This window comes from Tachyglossus aculeatus, chromosome 3 (genome assembly GCF_015852505.1).
Source record: "Tachyglossus aculeatus isolate mTacAcu1 chromosome 3, mTacAcu1.pri, whole genome shotgun sequence".
Lineage (NCBI taxonomy): Eukaryota > Metazoa > Chordata > Mammalia > Monotremata > Tachyglossidae > Tachyglossus > Tachyglossus aculeatus.
This window is the reverse complement of record NC_052068.1, coordinates 3,648,889-3,668,129: the sequence shown is the minus strand read 5'-3', so window position 1 is coordinate 3,668,129 and position 19,241 is coordinate 3,648,889. Positions and strand designations below refer to the sequence as shown.

At 44.5% G+C, this 19,241-nt stretch overlaps 1 non-coding gene across 1 annotated transcript; it reads right to left on the bottom strand.

The window, feature by feature from the left end:
- Positions 1 to 18,443: 18,443 nt before the first annotated feature.
- On the bottom strand, positions 18,444 to 18,607 carry LOC119925991. The gene has a single exon (XR_005449910.1). It is a non-coding gene; the product is annotated as a U1 spliceosomal RNA (small nuclear RNA).
- Positions 18,608 to 19,241: the final 634 nt, after the last annotated feature.

Genomic DNA, 19,241 nt, shown 5'->3' with positions numbered 1-19,241 from the left:
ATAATAATAAATATTAATAAATAAATAGAGCATCATCATCATCATCAATCGTATTTATTGAGAGCTTACTATGTGCACAGCACTGTACTAAGCGCTTGGGAAGTACAAATTGGCAACATATAGAGACAGTCAATCAATCAATCAATCAATCGTATTTATTGAGCGCTTACTATGTGCAGAGCACTGTACTAAGTGCTTGGGAAGTACAAATTGGCATCACATAGAGACAGTCCCTACCCAACAGTGGGCTCACAGTCTAAAAGTCCTACCCAACAGTGGGCTCACACTCTAAAAGAGCACAGAGCACTGTACAGAGTACAGAGTAAAAGAGTAAAAGAGTACAGAGCACTGTACTTACTATGTGAAAAGCACTGTTCAAAGCTAAGCACTTGGAAAGTACAATACAGTAATAAAGGGAGACAACCTCTGCTCTCAACAGGCTTATGATCTAGAGGAATAATTATAGTATTATAGTAAGCGCTTAACAAATACTATAATTATTCCTCTAGATCATAAGCCTGTTGTAAGAGCTTACTATGGGCCAAGCACTGTTCTAAGCACTGGAGTTGGGTAGGGACCGTCTCTATAGGTTGCCGACTTGTACTTCCCAAGTGCTTAGTACAGTGCTCTGCACACAGTAAGCGCTCAATAAATATGATTGAATGAATGAATGGGGTAGATACAAGGTCATCAGGATGTCCCACGGGGGGCTCACAGTTTTAATCCCAGTTTTCCCCATGAGGTAACTGAGGCACAGAGAAGTTTATGTGGCTTGCCCAATGTCAGACAGCAGACAGGTGGTGGAGCTGGGATTAGAACCCATGACCTTCTGACTCTGAAGTCTCTGCTCTTTTCACACAGTCACGCTGTTTCTGTGTGCAGAGCACTGGACTGAGGGCTTGGAGTGCTTAGTACAGTGCTCTGCATACCTTAAGCACTCAATAAATATGATTAATTGAATGAATGAATGACTGAGAGGACAATAAGACAATAAACAGGCATGTTCCCTGCCCACAAAGAGCTGACCTTCTAGAAGGGGTGATGGATGTTAATTTAAATAAAGAAATTCATTCATTCAATCGTATTTATTGAGCACTTACTGTGTGCAGAGCACTGTACTAAGCACTTGAGCACTGTACTAACAGCTCAATAAGAAATAAGATACAGACATGTACATTCTAGACTGTGAGGCAGTTGTTGGATAGGGACCATCTCTATATGTTGCCAACTTGTACTTCCCAAGCACTTAGTACAGTGCTCTGCACACAGTAAGCGCTCAATAAATACGATTGAATGGATGAATGAATAAGTGCCCTGGAGTCTAACCTAGCTCCACTGCTTGCCTGCTGTGGCGACTTGGGCAAATCGCTTCACTTCCCTGTGCCTCAGTTATCTCTTCTGGAAAATGGGGATTAAGGCAGTGAGCCCCCCAGGGGACAAGGACTGTGATCAATCAGATTATTTTGTATCCACACCAGTGCTTAGTATAATGCCTGGCATGTAGTAAGTGCTTAAAAAAAACCCAATTATTATTACTACTAGAATTGTTCTTCGGGGATCTGGGGCCATGCAGGAGCGAGATTCTTGGGTGAGGTAAGCCATGTTTATTCAGTCGCATTTATTGAGTGCTTACTGTGTGCAGAGCACTGTACTAAGCGCTTGGGAAGTACAAGTTGGCAACATATAGAGACGGTCCCTACCCAACAGCGGACTCACAGTCTAGAAGGGGGAGACAGAGAACAAAACAAGACATATTAACAAAATAAAATAAATAGAATAAATATGTACAAATAAAATAGAGTAATAAATCTGTACAAACATATATACATATTTATAGGTGCTGTGGGGAAGGGAAGGAGGTAAGGCGGGGGGATGGGGATGTTTATCTCAGCAGAGACCCAGCAGAGATTTATCTCTCCCTGCTCAGAGACTGCCCACAGCTAATGTCTGTCTCGCCCTCGACTGTCAGCTCATTGTGGGCAGAGAATGTGCCTGTCATATTGTTCTGTTGTCTTCCCCCAAGCGTTTAGTACAGTGCTCTGCACACAGTAAGTGCTCAATAAATACGATTGAATGAATGACACAAGTGCTCAATAAATACAACTGAATCATCATCAATCATATTTATTCATTCATTCATTCATTCAATCACATTTATTGAGCGCTTACTGTGTGCGGAGCACTGTACTAAGCGCTTGGGAAGTACAAGTTGGAAACATATAGAGACGGTCCCTACCCAACAACGAGCTCACGGTCTAGAGGGGGAGACAGACATTAATACAAATAGATAAAACAATCAATTACAGGTATCTACAAATAGATACATATGTGCTGTGGGGAGTCATTCATTCAATCGTATTTATTGAGCACTTACTGTTTGCGGAGTACTGTACTAAGCGCTTGGGAAGGACAAGTTGGCAACATATAGAGACGGTTCCTACCCAACAAGGAGCTCACGGTCTAGAGGGGGAGACAGACATTAATACAAATAGTTAAAACAATCAATTACAGATATATGCAGATAGATACATGTGTGTTGTGGGGAGTCATTCATTCAGTCGTATTTATTGAGCGCTTACTGTGTGCGGTGCACTGTACTAAGTTCGTGATCCAGTAACGTTTCGCCAGCCAAGGTCAACAGGATTATACACCGAACGTTAATTTTCTAATACCGGATACTGCCAGTCACACGGCCGGGGCAAGGTTTTGTTTGTTTTAAAAATTGTGTGCACAGCACTGTACTAAGTGCTTGGGAAGTACAAGTTGGCAACATATAGAGACAGTCCCTACCCAATAGTGGGCTCACAGTCTAAAAGGGGGAGACACAGAACAAAGCCAAACATACTAACAAAATAAAATAGAATAGATATGTACAAGTAAAATAAATAAATAGAGTAATAAATATATACAAACATATATACAGGTGCAGGACGGATATGAATGACTATCCATATCCGTCGTTTATTTGATATTAATGTCAGTCTCCCCTTCTAGACCATAAGCTTCTTGTGGGCAGGGAATGTGTCTGTTTTACTGTTCTAGCGTTCTCTTCACACAGTAAGCGCTCAATAAATGTGATTAACCGACTGAGCGATGCTGAAGAGGGGTTGGAGGGTGGCTCCGTGTAACGTTTCACTCGCTTCCGTCAGGACTCCAAAGGCTATCTGTTCCTCAGGTGTTCTGATGTGCAGATAAAAAATAAAAAAATCCAGAGATACGGGAGTCCCCAGCTGGCAAGGCCAAAGTCTAATGAGGTGGGCTGATGGGAGGTCTGCCACCTCACAGCCGTATCCATGTAGGCCAGAGGTGATTTCAAGTGAACAACTGCTTATAATTATTATAATCTGACACTTTTCATCCACCTCGGGTGCTGGTTTTCTCCCTCCCTCTCTCTTTCTCATTCTCTCTCTCTCTCACACACACACATACACGAGAGCAGATTAATTGTGTATCAACTGATCTACATAAAAAAGGGGCGATAGGAGGCTTAATAAAGTAACATTAAATGCGGAATCCCCCTGAAATTCAAATGTGGATATTCTTAATTAAATTCCCCTGGACTGGACAGAGAAATCCCGGAGGATTCGACTCTCCCGTTCCCTCCCGGGGAAATGGAGTTGGAAATGAGGGCTGTGGGTTGGTTGGAGACGGATGGGAAAGAAAACCTCTCACACCCCCACAAACCCTATACTTCCCCAGCTGACCCATATAGTAACCCCCACCCCCAGACACAAATACATACACTTCGTTTTTATACTGGAAGAAAAAAATAAATCATTCGGTTTAATGCCACAGCTAACATTCTGCCCTGGGATGGAGAAGAATATGCCTTCCAATTAGAATTTCAATAGATCCCTAATCCCTGGTGAAAAGCCAATAGCAACATTAAAATGAAGATATTATTAAAAAAAAAGTAGCATGTGAAACCGCCTTACTCGAGAAGTTGCCTGCAGATGGAGAAGGGGAGAGGACTGGGCTAACAGCAAATGTTTAAAGGCAACGGTCTGGGGGGGATTTGTTTTTTTGGACTGTTTTTACGATATTTGTTAAGAACTTACTACGTGTCAGGCACTGTCATAAACTCTGGGGTAGATCCAATCTAATCAGGACGGACTGTCCATGTCCCACATGGGGATCACAGTCTTATCCCCCTTTTTCAGACGAGGGAACTGAGGCTCAGAGAAGTGAAGTGATTTGCCTAAGGTCACCCAAGAGCTAAGTGGAGGAGCCCAGGTCTTTCTGTTTCCCAGAGTTGGGGTCTAACCAATAGGCCATGCCTCGTCCAGTCCTCTAAACACAGTAACAGGAGGAAGTAATTAAGAGTTGGGTCTCTTCCAGTGACAATCTAATATTCCCCACTTAGGCGGGATCATGGAAATAATAATAATAGTAATAATAACAATAGCAGCACTGTTGAAAGCTTTGGGGTAAATACAAGTTAATGAGGTTGGACTCAGTCCTTGTCCCACATGGGGCACTCACTCTGAATCCCCATTTTACAGTCGAGGTAACTGAGGCTCAGAGATGTGAAGTGACTTGCCCAAAGTCACCCAGCAGACAAGCGGTGGAGCCAGGGTTAGTACAGTGCCTGGCATATGGTAGGGGCTTAACAAATATCAGAAAAAAATAAAATGTCTTCATCCTAGCAGGGCTGGCCCACGCAGCCCCATTCATACTTCCTCTTTCCCTCCAGCCATTTTGAGGCACAGCAATTAAAAGTTTCAAGTTCTAAGTTCCCCAGTTCTCTTTTAGACTTTGGAAGTAGGGAGCATCGGAATAATTCTGTCTTTTATTCATCAATCAATTGCATTTATTGAGCACTTATTGTGTGCAGAACACTCTACTAAGCCCTTGGGAGAGTCCAATATAATGGATTTGGTAGGCTTCATCCCTGCTCTCAAGGGATACCATAAAATATCATGAAAAAGAGGTTACAATTTAGTGAGGACAAAAAACATGCATAGAGTACTTTCCTAAGTGCATAGTACAGTGCTCTGCCTGCAGTAAGCAACAAATCAATCAATTGTATTTATTGAGTGCTTACTGTGTGAAGAGCACTGTACTAAGTACTTGAGAGAGTACTGTGTAACAGCTGGTAAGCACTTAATAAATTCTATTATTATTATTATTATTATTATTACTCAAGAAATATCATTAAAAATAATGATTACTGTGGTATTTTTTAAGCACTTACTATGTGCTAATGCACTGTACTAAATGCTGGAGTAGATCCAAGCTGATCAGGTTGGATACAGTCCATATCCAACATGGGGCTCACAGTCTTTATCCCCCTTTTCCAGATGAGGGAACTGAGGCCCAGAGAAGGGAAGTGACTTGCTCAATGTCACACAACAGACAATGATAATAATAATAATAATAATAATAATAATAATAATGGCATTTATTAAGCGCTTACTATGTGCAAAGTACTATTCTAAGTGCTGGAGAGGTTACAAGGCAATCAGGTTGTACCACAGGGGGCTCACAGTCTTATTCCCCATTTTACAGATGAGGGAACTGAGGCACAGAGAGGTGAAGTGACTTGCCCAAAGTCACACAGCTGACAATTGGCAGAGCAGGGATTTGAACCCATGACCTGGCTCTTTCCACTGAGCCACGCTGCTTCTCAGCTCAGGCGTGCAGCAGAGCAGAAATCAGAACCCAGGTCCTTCTGGCTTCCAGGCTCAGGCTCTAACCCCTAGATCACGCTGCTTCTCATCGATTGATTAATTGATTGATTGATAGTGTGTAGCTCGTTGTGGGCAGGGAATGTGTCTGTTGATTGCTATCTTGCACTCTCCCAAATGCTTAGTACAGTGCTCTGCACCCAGTAAGAGTTCAGTGAATATGACTGAATAACTGAATGAATGAAGTGAAACTGTTCCGTTGTAGATGGATTTCACAAATTAAAATGGGAGTTTCTGCTTGGCACCATGCTATCCCTGAGAGGGAGTGGGGGCAAGTAATAATAAACTAGGGTGTTTATGAAGCGCTTACTATGTGCCAAACACTATACTAAATGCTGGGTCACATGACAGGGCCATCAGTGGCTCCCCGCATAAATCATCCAGTCAGTCAATCGAATTTATTGAGTGCTTTTTCTGTGCAGAGCACTGTACTAAGCACTTGGGAGAGTCCAATAGAACAATATAACAGATATTTTCTGCCCACAATGGGCTTACAGTCAACTTCGTCTTCAAACGCAGTCGTCAGAAATGACCCATAACAACTTCATGATCGCATGCTCTTCAGAGTTTCTCATCCTCTGCCATAAATTAATTAATGATGGCATTTGTTAAGCACTTACTATGTGCAAAACACTGTTCTAAGCCCTGGGGGGATACAAGGTGACCAGGTTGTCCCACATGGGGCTCACAGTCTTAATCCCCATTTTACAGATGAGGGAACTGAGGCACAGAGAAGTGAAGTGACTTGCCTAAAGTCACACAGCTGACAAGTGGCTTTGGTTTCCCTTCAAAGCCCTACTGAGAGCTCACCTCCTCCAGGAGGCCTTCTCAGACTGAGCCCCCTCCTTCCTCTCCCCCTTCTCCACCTCCCCATCCCCCCCACCTTACCTCCTTCCCCTCCGCACAGCACCTGCATATATGTATATATGTTTGTACATATTTATTACTCTATTTATTTTAGTTGTACATATTTATTCTATTTATTTTATTTTGTTAATATGTTTTGTTTTGTTGTCTGTCTCCCCCTTCTAGACTGTGAACCTGCTATTGGGTAGGGACCATCTCTATATGTTGCCAACTTGTACTTCCCAAGCGCTTAGTACAGTGCTCTGCACACAGTAAGCGCTCAATAAATACAATTGAATGAATGAATGAATAAAGTGGCCGAGCCGGGATTAGAACCCACGACCTCTGGCTCCCAATCCCGGGCTCTTTCCACTGAGCCACGTGGTGTTTGTTTCCATAGAGTTTTCTCAGTAGAGAAATGGAAAAGTCGAGTCTCTGCTGTCGTCTTTAATAAGTCGACGCCGTCGCTTGATCACCCTCCTTTTGGTCTTTCCCTTGCCTTTGCCGCCCTTAGTACAGTGTTCAAGCGCTTAGTACAGTGCTCTTTACACAATAAGCACTCAATAAATACAATTGAATGAATAAATATGGTGGAATGAATTGATTTTATCTGACACTTTGGCTTAGATCTTTCCATCCCAGTAGCCCTATAATGGCAGAGATCTAAGCTTTATCGTTGGAAACAAACTCACTTGCCACCATCAGACATGGATTCATAGGAGAGCTTACAGTCCACATTTAGGGGCAAATAATAATGAACAACTGTGGTATTTATGAAGCGCTTACTATGTGCCCAACACTCTACTAAACGTTGGGTCATGTACCAGAGCCATCAGAGGCTCCCAGCAGGAAGCGTCCAGTCAGTGAATCGTATTTATTGAGTGCTTACTGTGTATAGAGCATGGTACTAAGCACTTCGGGAGTTCAATAAAACAATATAACAGACATATTCCCTGCCCACGATGAGCTTATAGTCCACTAGTGGGGGCAAATAAATAATAAACAATTGTGATGTTTAAATAATAATGATAATAGTTGTGGTATTTGTTAAGCTCTTACAATGTGCCAGACACTGTAGTAAGCACTTTGGTGGATACTAGCAAATCAGGTCGGATACAGTCCCCATCCCACTTGGGGCTCAAAGTCTCCATCCCCATTTGGCAGATGAGGTAACTGAGGCCCAGAGAAGTGAGGTGATAATAATGGCCTTTATTAAGCGCTTACTATGTGCAACGTATTGTTCTAAGCCCTGAAGATCTCCAGGTCATCCACAGTCCCCGTTTCACATGGGACACAGAGTCTAAGTAGGATCGAATGATCAAATTACACTAGAGGAGGAAGAATAAAAAAATACTCCCCAGTAAATCCAATAGTTCATAAACTCTCTTTTAATATCTGCTTAACAGAACAATGGGCCCTCCCCCTTCCCCCCGGGGAGCCCCCTATTAAAACCACAATTTACAACTGTACATATCATCTTACGTGTTAACCAGGTGTTTCTCTGTTATTGTTTGAAACCCGACCCGGGTTTAAATCAAATGGAGAAAAGGCAAAAACCCCAATTAAAATCCCACATTGCCTCTTTATCACGGGAAGGCGAAAGGTGTTCGTTAGCCAAATCCCGCTCCATCCTTTCTCCTTCTCATTTTCTGATCTCTCCCCCCACCCACGGAGTCTTATGGCATCCTCTCCCCCCAACTCGTGGCGAGGGGATGGAGAAAGGGGAATTTTAGGCTTCGAGTAGCATCCCGGACGCAGTAGGTCAGTCCGACAACTGAATGTTGTCGTGGGATATTAATATCCTGCGTTGGGCCTGTATGAGCTGCTCTTTCACCGGCTGGCCTTAATCAATTCCGGCCCTCCACTCTTTGCCGACATGTGTCTAGTTTGTTTAATACTTCAACGACGACAAATTTATGTTGCTAAGGCCCGAAAAGTCAACCGAACTGAGGTAGCTCCCTGCCACTGCCCCTGCAGATAATTCAAGGAGTTCTTCGGAAACCCACTGGTTCTCCCTGCAGTTTAATTACTTCCAGATCCATCCTCCTTCTCGGAGTTGGGGCTATTTCCTTCATTCCACCTTAAACTGGAAAGGATAAATTCCGATCCATCCATGGTCTCCTACTGAGATTTCATCGGCACCTGCTCCCTGCACCTCTGAATTGTCAGCGGTGAGGGAGCCCTCCTTCCAAATATGTTTTCCCTCCATTCCCACCAGAAGGTTTCAGGTTTATGGTGTCCCAGAAAACAAATTAACTTGGTTTCCTCTGGACAAGTCAATTTTTTTTTTTCCCAGGGATTATAATTTGAAGGCCAAATTCGCTGCCACCTGACTAATTCGTCATAAGTAGGAGCATTTGATAAATGAGAACTTTTTTTTTTCCTTTCACTTACAGAATTTGTGGAACTGGGGGCCGGCGGGGGGGAGGGGGTGGCGTCGGTTATAGCACATCTGTTCCCTTTTACGCCTTATTTAAGGCAATAATTCTTGCCAGATTTTTACCCACTCGTAATAATTACCCCTTTTTTACAGATGGAGTTTTAGCGACACCATTTCGGTTCAGAACCTTTAGTGCTGCTTGCAATGAGTTGACTTCTTGGATCGCAATTCATTATGTTTTTGCAATAATGGGGTGGAGGAAAAGGCATTTTGTTTCCAATCTTTCACCTTGTACTAACACTTTCCTAAACAAAACCGCTGGCAAAGTCACGGTGGTTCCCACCACATTATCGTCATGTGCTTTGTCTACAAGTTTGGTCTTTACACATTTCATTTACCAGCAGCTGTGGATCTGTTTAGATGCGTAAATTTTCTTTTTTTAATACCTCCATGGATATACATCTACTTCTACATATCTGTAATTCAATTTATTGGTATTGTTGTCTGTCTCCCGCCTCTAGACTACGAGCTTGTTGTTTGCAGGGAATGTCACTGTTTATTGGTGTGTTGGACTTTCCCAGGCGCTTAGTATACTGCTCTGCTCTGCTCAATCAATCAATCAATCAATCAATCGTATTTATTGAGCGCTTACTGTGTGCAGAGCACCGTACTAAGCGCTTGGGAAGTACAAGCTGGCAACATATAGAGACAGTCCCTACCCAACAGTGGGCTCACAGTCTAGAAGGGGGAGACAGAGAACAAAACCAAACATATTAACAAGATAAAATAAATAGGATAGATATGTACAAGTAAAATAAATAAATAGAGTAATAAATATGCAAATGAATGAATGAATGGTAAAGACCCCATAGCCGAACTAGAGACTGTAAACTTGTTTCGGGCAGGGAAGGCATCTGTTTATTGTTATATCGTACTCTCCCAAACTCTTGGTACAGTGCTCGGCACACAGTAGGCGCTCAATAAATACGGTTGACTGACCGACTCGATAGGTTGTCTCAGATTTTCATTCATTCATTCATTCAATTGTATTTACTGAGCGCTTACTGTGTGCAGAGCACGGTATTAAGAGCTTGGGAAGTACAAGTTGGTAAGATATAGAGACGGTCCCTACTCAACAACGGGCTCACAGTCTGGAAGGGGGAGACAGACAACAAAACAAAACATGTGGACAGTTGTCGTCACCAGAATAAATAGAAGTAAAGCTAGATGCACATCATTAACTAAATAGAATAGTAAATGTGTGCATATGTGTACAAGATTTTGCCACTGAAGCAGGGGACAGAGAGCAGGCCTGGGAATCAGAGGACACGTGTTCTAATCCCAACTCCACCACTTCTCTGCCATGTGACCTTGAGTGAGTCACCTCACTTCTCTGCACCTCAGTTTCCTCAGCCGTAAAATGGGGATTAAATCCTACTCTCTCCTACCTAAACCGTGAGCTCCATTTGGATCAGGGACTGTGTCCAACCTGATAAACTCGTACCTACCCCAGGGCTGAGAACAGTGTTTGACACCTAGTAAGCACTTTACAAATACCTTAAAAAAATAAATAAATTGGGAATCCATCAATGAATGGACAGTATTTATTCAATGCTTTCTGGGTACCTGATTGAGAGAGTGCAATAATGTTAGTAGACACAATCCCTGTCCTCAAAAACTTTATGGTCTACTGTATGCAAAGCACTGTTCTAAGCACTTGGGGGAATACAATGATGAAGATGATGGTATTTGTTAAGCGCTTACGATGTGCCAATCACTGTTCTAAGCGCTGATGTAGATACAACATAATCAGGTTGTCCCACGTGGGGCTCACAGACTTCATCCCCATTTTAAAGATGAGGTAACTGAGGCACAGAGAAGTTAAGTGACTTGGCCAAAGTCACACAGCTGACAAGTAGCGGAGGAGGATTCGAACCCACGACCTCTGATTCCCAAGCCTGGGTTCTTGCTACTAAACCACGCTGCTATATTCTAGGCCTAATAGTAGACGCTCTTCATATCCAACAGACAGTTACTCTCACCCTGTTCAAAGCCTTACTGAAGGCACATTTCATTCATTCAATCATATTTATTATTATTAATAATAATAATAACAGTTATTAAGCGCTTACTATGTGCAAAGCACTATTCTAAGCGCTGGGGAGGTTACAAGGTGATCAGGTTGTCCCACATGGGACTCACGGTCTTAATCCCCATTTTACAGATGAGGTAACTGAGGCCCAGAGAAGTGAAGTGACTTGCCCAAAGTCACACAGCTGACAAGTGGCGGAGCCGGGATTTGAACCCATGACCTCTGACTCCAAAGCCTGTGCTCTTTCTGCTGCAAGGTGCTTTATTGAGTGCTGATTGTGTGCAGAGCGCTGTAATTAGCAATTGGGATAATATAACAGATTGAGTGGTCAGCATCCCTGCACTAAAGAGTTTGGAGTGGGAGATGGGCATTCAAATCACTCATTCAAGGGCATTCAGGGACGTTCAGAGAGAAGCCACCTGGCCTAAGGGATCAAACATGGGCCTGGGACCTGGGTTCTAATCACAGCTCTGCCACTTGTCCGTGTGTAAAATCACTTCACTTCTCTGTGCCTCAGCTACCCCTTCTGTAAAATGGGGATTAAGGGAAAGGGATTAAGACTGTGAGCCACACACGGAGCACGGACTGTGTCCAACCTGATTATCTCACATCTACCCCAGTGCTTAGCTCAGTGCCTGGCACAAAGTAAGCACTAATACCATTTGAAAAATCCATTACAGATAGGAGGGAAATGGAGATATATGTATGAGTGAGTGCTTAGGTAATAGAGTGTGTAGGTGGCAATTCGGAGAACATAAATGTGTCTTCTTTAACTTCAAACAAACTCTTTCGCATCTTGATTTCAGCCTATTCCCTGCTGGTTGTGCAGAGATCTTTGCCCCTTAGAAAAGGACGCAGGTGTCGTTAGGAAAAGCAGCATATAATAATAATAATAATAATGATAGCATTTATTAAGTGCTTACTATGTGCCCAGCACTGGGGAGGTTACAAAGTGATCAGGCTGTCCCCTGGGGGACTCACAGTCTTCATCCCCATTTTACAGATGAGGTAACTGAGGAACAGAGAAGTGAAGTGACTTGTCCAAAGTCACACAGCGGGAAATTGGTGGAGTCAGGATTTGAACCCATGACCTCTGCCTACAAAGCCCGGGCTCTTTCCACTGAGCCACGCTGAAGCAGCAGGGCATAGTGGCTAGAGCCCGGGCCTAGGAATCAGAAGGTCACGGGTACTAATCGCAGCTCTACCACTGGTCAGCTGAGTGACCTTGGGCAAGGCATTTCACTTCTCTGGGCCTCAATTCCCTCATCTGTAAAATGGGGATTGAGACCCATGAGCCCCACGTGGGACAGGGACTTTATCCAACCTGATTTGCTTGTATCCACTCTAACGCTTAGTACGGTGCCTGGCACGTAGTAAACGCTTAACAAATACCATAATGATGATTAGGCCACATGTCCAATACCCCTTCAAAGCCCTACTGAGAGCTCACCTCCTCCAGGAGGCCTTCCCAGACTGAGCCCCCTCCTTCCTCTCCCCCTCTTCCCCCTCCCCATGCCCCCTGCCTTACCTCCTTCCCCTCCCCACAGCACCTGTATTTATGTATATATCATCAACATCAATCGTATTTATTGAGCGCTTACTGTGTGCAGAGCACAGTACTAAGCGCTTAGCACTGTACTTAGCATTGTATATATGTTTGTATGGATTTATTACTCTATTTATTTTATTTGTACATATTTATTCTATTTATTTCATTTTGTTAATATGTTTTGCTTTGTTCTCTGTCTCCCCCTTCTATCAATCAATCAATCAATCAATCGTATTTATTGAGCGCTTACTATGTGCAGAGCACTGTACTAAGCGCTTGGGAAGTACAAATTGGCATCACATAGAGACAGTCCCTACCCGATAGTGGGCTCACAGTCTAAAAGGGGGAGACAGAGAACAGAACCAAACATACCAACAAAATAAAATAAGTAGGATAGAAATGTACAAGTAAAATAAATAAATAAATAAATAAACAGAGTAATAAATATGTACAACCATATATACATATATACAGGTGCTGTGGGGAGGGGAAGGCGGTAAGGCGGGGGGATGGAGAGGGGGACGAGGGGGAGAGGAAAGAAGGGGCTCAATCTGGGAAGGCCTCCTGGAGGAGGTGAGCTCTCAGGAGGGCCTTGAAGGGAGGAAGAGAGCTAGCTTGGCGGATGGGCAGAGGGAGGGCATTCCAGGCCCGGGGGATGACGTGGGCCGGGGGTCGATGGCGGAACAGGCGAGAGCGAGGTACAGTGAGGAGATTAGTGGTGGAGGAGCGGAGGGTGCGGGCTGGGCAGTAGAAGGAGAGAAGGGAGGTGAGGTAGGAGGGGGCGAGGTGATGGACAGCCTTGAAGCCCAGGGTGAGGAGTTTCTGCCTGATGCGCAGATTGATCGGTAGCCATTGGAGGTTTTTGAGGAGGGGAGTGATATGTCCAGAGCGTTTCTGGACAAAGATAATCCGGGCAGCAGCATGAAGTATGGATTGAAGTGGAGAGAGACACGAGGATGGGAGATCAGAGAGAAGGCTAGTGCAGTAGTCCAGACGGGATAGGATGAGAGCTTGAATTAGCAGGGTAGCGGTTTGGATGGAGAGGAAAGGGCGGATCTTGGCAATGTGGCGGAGCTGAGACCGGCAGGTTTTGGTGACGGCTTGGATGTGAGGGGTGAATGAGAGAGTGGAGTCGAGGATGACACCAAGGTTGCGGGCTTGTGAGACGGGAAGGATGGTAGTGCCGTCAACAGAGATGGGAAAGTCAGGGAGAGGACAAGGTTTGGGAGGGAAGACAAGGAGCTCAGTCTTCGACATGTTGAGCTTTAGGTGGCGGGCGGACATCCAGATGGAGATGTCCTGAAGGCAGGAGGAGATGCGAGCCTGGAGGGAGGGGGAGAGAGCAGGGGCAGAGATGTAGATCTGGGTGTCATCAGCGTAGAGGTGATAGTTGAAGCCGTGGGAGCGAATGAGGTCACCAAGGGAGTGAGTGTAGATTGAGAACAGAAGGGGACCAAGCACTGAACCTTGGGGAACTCCCACAGTAAGAGGATGGGAGGGGGAGGAGGAGCCTGCAAAAGAGACTGAGAAAGAACGACCGGAGAGATAAGAGGAGAACCAGGAGAGGACGGAGTCTGTGAAGCCAAGGTCAGATAACGTGTTGAGGAGAAGGGGGTGGTCCACAGTGTCAAAGGCAGCTGAGAGGTCGAGGAGGATTAGGACAGAGTATGAGCCGTTGGATTTGGCAAGCAGGAGGTCATTGGTGACCTTTGAGAGCGCAGTTTCCGTGGAATGAAGGGGACGGAAGCCAGACTGGAGGGGGTCGAGGAGAGAGTTGTTGTTGAGGAATTCTAGGCAGCGCGTGTAGACAACTCGTTCAAGGAGTTTGGAAAGGAATGGTAGGAGGGATATGGGACGATAACTAGAAGGTGAGGTGGGGTCAAGAGAGGGTTTTTTTAGGATGGGAGAGACATGGGCATGTCTTCTAGACTGTGAGCCCACTGTTGGGTAGGGACCATCTCTATATGTTGCCAACTTGGACTTCCCAAGCACTTAGTACAGTGCTCTGCACACAGTAAGCGCTCAATAAATACGATTGAATGAATGAATGTTTGCTGCCCATTCGATGCAGAGAGTATTCACAAAGTGAAGGCATAGCCTAGTGGTGGAAGTCCAGGCCTGACACTCAGAAGGACTCCTTGCCTCCTTGTCTTGCCTCCGCCCTCAAATGCCCTCTGTCTTCCTTCAAATACTTAGTGGCTCAGCGGAAAGAGCCTGGGCTTGAGAGTCAGAGGTCATGGGTTCTAATCCCAGCTCCGCCACTGGTCCGTTGCTACTGAGAAGCAGCATGGCTCAGTGGAAAGCGCCCGGGCTTGAGAGTCAGAGGTGTGGGTTCTAATCCCAGCTCCGCCACTGGTCTGCTGCTCCTGAGAAGCAGCGTGGCTCAGTGGAAAGAGCCCGCGCTTGGGAGTCAGAGGTCGAGGGTTCTAATCCCGGCTCCACCACATATCTGCTGTGTGACCTTGGGCAAGTCACTTAACTTCTCTGAGCCTCAGTTCCCGCATCTGTAAAATGGGGATTAAAACTGTGAACCCCATGTGGGACAACCTGATCACCTGGTATCCCTCCCAGCGCTAAGAACAGTGCTTTGCATGTAGTAAGTGGTACACAAATGCTATTATTATTGTTGTTATTATTATCATTATTACTATTATTATTATTACTATTATTATTATCCCAGCACTAAGAACAGTGCTTTGCAGATAGTAAGTGCTTAACAAATCCTATTATTATTATTATTATTATTATTATTATTATTATTATTATTATTATTATCCCAGCACTTAGAACAGTGCTTTGCAGATAGTAAGTGCTTAACAAATGCCATTATTATTATTATTATTATTATTATTATTATTATTATTATTATTATTGTTATTATTATTATTATTATTATCCCAGCACTTAGAACAGTGCTTTGCAGATAGTAAGTGCTTAACAAATGCTATTATTATTATTATTATTATTATTATTATTATTATTATTATGCCAGCTCTTAGAACAGTGCTTGGCACATAGTAAGCACTAAACAAATATACCAGCACTTAGAACAGTGTTTGGCACATAGTAAGTGCTTAACAAATACCATCATTATGATTATCATTATTATATACAACAAACCAGCACTCTCCCCAATATTAAAGGATTATTAAAATCCCATCTCCTCTAAGCTGCATTCCCAGACTAACCTATCTTTACCCTTATTCCCTCTCCCTTCTGCATCACCTGTGCATTTCTATCTCCTCCCTTTAAGTACTTGCTATTCATTCATTCATAATAATAATAATAATAATAATAATGGCATTTATTAAGCACTCGTGCAAAACACTGTTCTAAGCACTGGGGGGATACAAGTTGATCAGGTTGTCCCATGTGGGGCTCACAGTCATAATCTCCATTTTACAGGTGAGGGAGCTGAGGCTCAGAGAAGTTAAGTGACTTGCCCAAAGTCACACAGCTGACAACTGGCGGAGTCTGGATTTGAACCCGTGACCTCTGACTCCAAAGCCCGAGCTCTTTCCACTGATCCAAGCTGCTTCTCTATTTATTAAGTGCTTACTACGTGCAAAGCACTGTTCTAAGCGCTGGGGAGGTTACAAGGTGATCAGGTTGTCCCACATGGGGCTCACAGTCTTCATCTGCATTTTCCAGATGAGGTAACTGAGGCACAGAGAAGTTAAGTGACTTGTCCAAAGTCACAAAGCGGACAATTGGCAGGGCCAAGATTTGAACCCATGACCTCTGACTCATTCATTCAATCATATTTTTTGAGCGCTTTTTGTGTGAAAAACATTGTAATAAACTCTTGGGAGAGTACAATGGGAGAGTACTTGGGAGTACTTGGGAGTACTTGAGAGTACTTGGGAGAGTATTTTTGGGAGAGTTCAGCACTTAGAACAGTGCTTTGCACCTAGTAAGCGCTTAATAAATGCCATCATCATTATTATTGTTACAATATTCATTCATTCATTCAATCATATTTATTGAGCACTTACTGTGTGAAGAATACTGTACTAAGCGCTTGGGAAGTACAATTTGGCAACATATAGAGACGGTCCCTACCCAACAGCGGGCTCACAGTCTAGAAGAATAAAAAATAAAAAAATGAACAGATGCATCCCTGCCCAAAATGAGTTTACAGTCCAGAACGGAGGAGACAGACATTAATATAAACAAAACAACAGATATGGACACAAGTGGTGTGGGGCTGGGAAGCGGGAAGAATAAAGGGAGCAAGTCAGGGTGACGCAGAAGGGAGTGGGAGAAGAGGACAGCGGGGTCTAGTCTGCCAAGGCCTCTAAGAGGAGATGGGCCTTTAATTATAATAATAATAATAATAATGATGATAATAATAATAATAATAATAATAACAACAACAATAATAATGGCATTTATTAAGTGCTTACTATGTGCAAAGCACTGTTCAAAGCACTGGGGAGGTTACAGGGTGATCAGGTTGTCCCACGGGGGGCTCACAGTCTTAATCCCCATTTTACAGATGAGGGAACTCAGGCCCAGAGAAGTTAAGTGTCTTTCCCAAAGTCACACAACTGACAATTGGCGGAGCCAGGATTTGAACCCATGACCTCTGACCCCGAAGCCCTTCATTAGACAGACCACCACTGCGGGGAGTGGTAGCGTTTAGCACATAGTAAGTAATCTCTACATTCACCAGCGTGGCTCAGTGCAGAGCGTCCGGGCTTGGCAGTCAGAGGCCACGGGTTCTAAACCCGCCCCCCGCCACACGCAAATTCGTGAAGCGTTCCATATTTTTCCATTTATTTTGCTTGTACATATTTACCATTCTATTTTATTTTAGTTTGTTAATACGTTTTGTTTTGCTTTCTGTCTCCCCCTTCAAGACTGTGAGCCCGCTGCTGGGAAGGGACCGTCTCTAGATGTTGCCAACTTGGACTTCCCAAGCGATTTGAAGGTGGGGAAGAGTCATTGACCGTTGGATTTGAGGTGGGAGGACGTTCCAGGCCAGGAGCAGGACGTGGGCCAGGGATCGGAGGTGGGATAGGAGAGATCGAGGCAGAGTGGGAAGGTCAGCATTGGAGAAGAGAAGCATGCCAGGTGGGTAGGAATAAGAAGTAGGGAGGTGAGGTAGGAGGGGGCGAGGGGATTGACTTCTTGAAAGCCAATGGTGAGGAGTTTTTATTCGATGTGGAGGTGGGTGGGCAACCAGTGGAGTTCTTTTAGTAGGAGGGTGGCGTGTCCTGAACTTCTCTGTAGAAAAATGATCCAGGCAGCAGAGTGAAGTCTGGACTGGAGTGGGGAGAGACAGGAGGCTGGGAGGTCAGCGAGGTGGCAGATCGTCATCATCAATCGTATTTATTGAGAGCTTACTGTGTGCAGAGCACCGTACTAAGCGCTTGGGAAGTACAAGTCGGCAACATATAGAGACAGTCCCTACCCAACAGTGGGCTCACAGTCTAAAAGGGGATGCAGTAATCCAGGCAAGGTAGGATGGGTGATCGTTTAAACGCAGTAGCATTTTCGTTAGAGAGATAAGGGCAGATTTAAGCGATGTTGCGAAGGTGGGACTGACGGGATTTACTGATGGATTGAATATGTGGGTTGACTTCATTCATTCAGTCACATTTATCGAGCGCTTACTGTGTGCAGAGCACTGTACTAAGCGCTTGGGAAGTACAAGTTGGCAATGTATAGAGACGGTCCCTACCCAACAGTGGGCTCACAGTCTAGACAGGGGAGACAGAGAACAAAACAAAACTTATTAACAAAATAAAATCAATAGATAAATATGCACAAATAAAATAAATAAATAGAGTAATAAATTTGTACAAACATATATACATATATACAGGTGCTGTGGGGAGGGGAAGGAGGTAAGGCGAGGGGGAACAGAGGGGGAAAGTTTCAAGCCAGGGGAGAGCATGAACGCAGTCCCCCACTACCACAAATTATGCAGTCGAGTTGCCAGCATTTGGGGAAAACGCAGGGTTCAGCACAGCCGGAGTGCAATGGCTGAGCCTCACCCTGGGAAAGCCACCTACATGATCATGGTGTCTCCCCTGCCAGGTAAGTAAGGTTGAGTGAAAGAGAGGAGTCAAGGATAAGGCCAGGTTATGGACTTGTGGGGCAGGAAGGATGGTGGTGCCATCTACAGTGATGGGAAAATCCGGGGGAGGACAGGGTTTGGATGGGAAGATAAGGAGTTCTGTTTGGGGCATGTTAAGCTTGAGGTGACGGGAGGGCAACTGAGTAGACCTGTCTTGAAGGCAGAAGGAGATGCGGGACTGCAGAGAGGGTGAGAGATCAGGGCTGGAGTTGGAGATTTGGGTATCATATGCATAGAAGTGGGAGTTGAAGCCATGGAAGCGAATGAGCTTTCCAAGGGAGTGGGTGTAGATGGAGAATAGAAGGGGACCCAGAACTGAGCCTTGAGGGACCCCCACAGTTAGGAGGTGAAAGGCAGAGGAGGAGTCCGCGAAGGAGACTGAGAATGAATGGCCAGAGAGGTAAGTGGCGAACCAGAATAATAATAATAATAATAATAGCATTTATTAAGCGCTTACTATGTGCAAAGCACTGTTCTAAGTGCTGGGGGAGGTTACAAGGTGATCAGGTTGTCCCAAGGGGCTCACAGTCTTAATCCCCATTTTACAGACGAGGTAACTGAGGCCCAGAGAAGTGAAGTGACTCGCACAAAGTCACACAGCT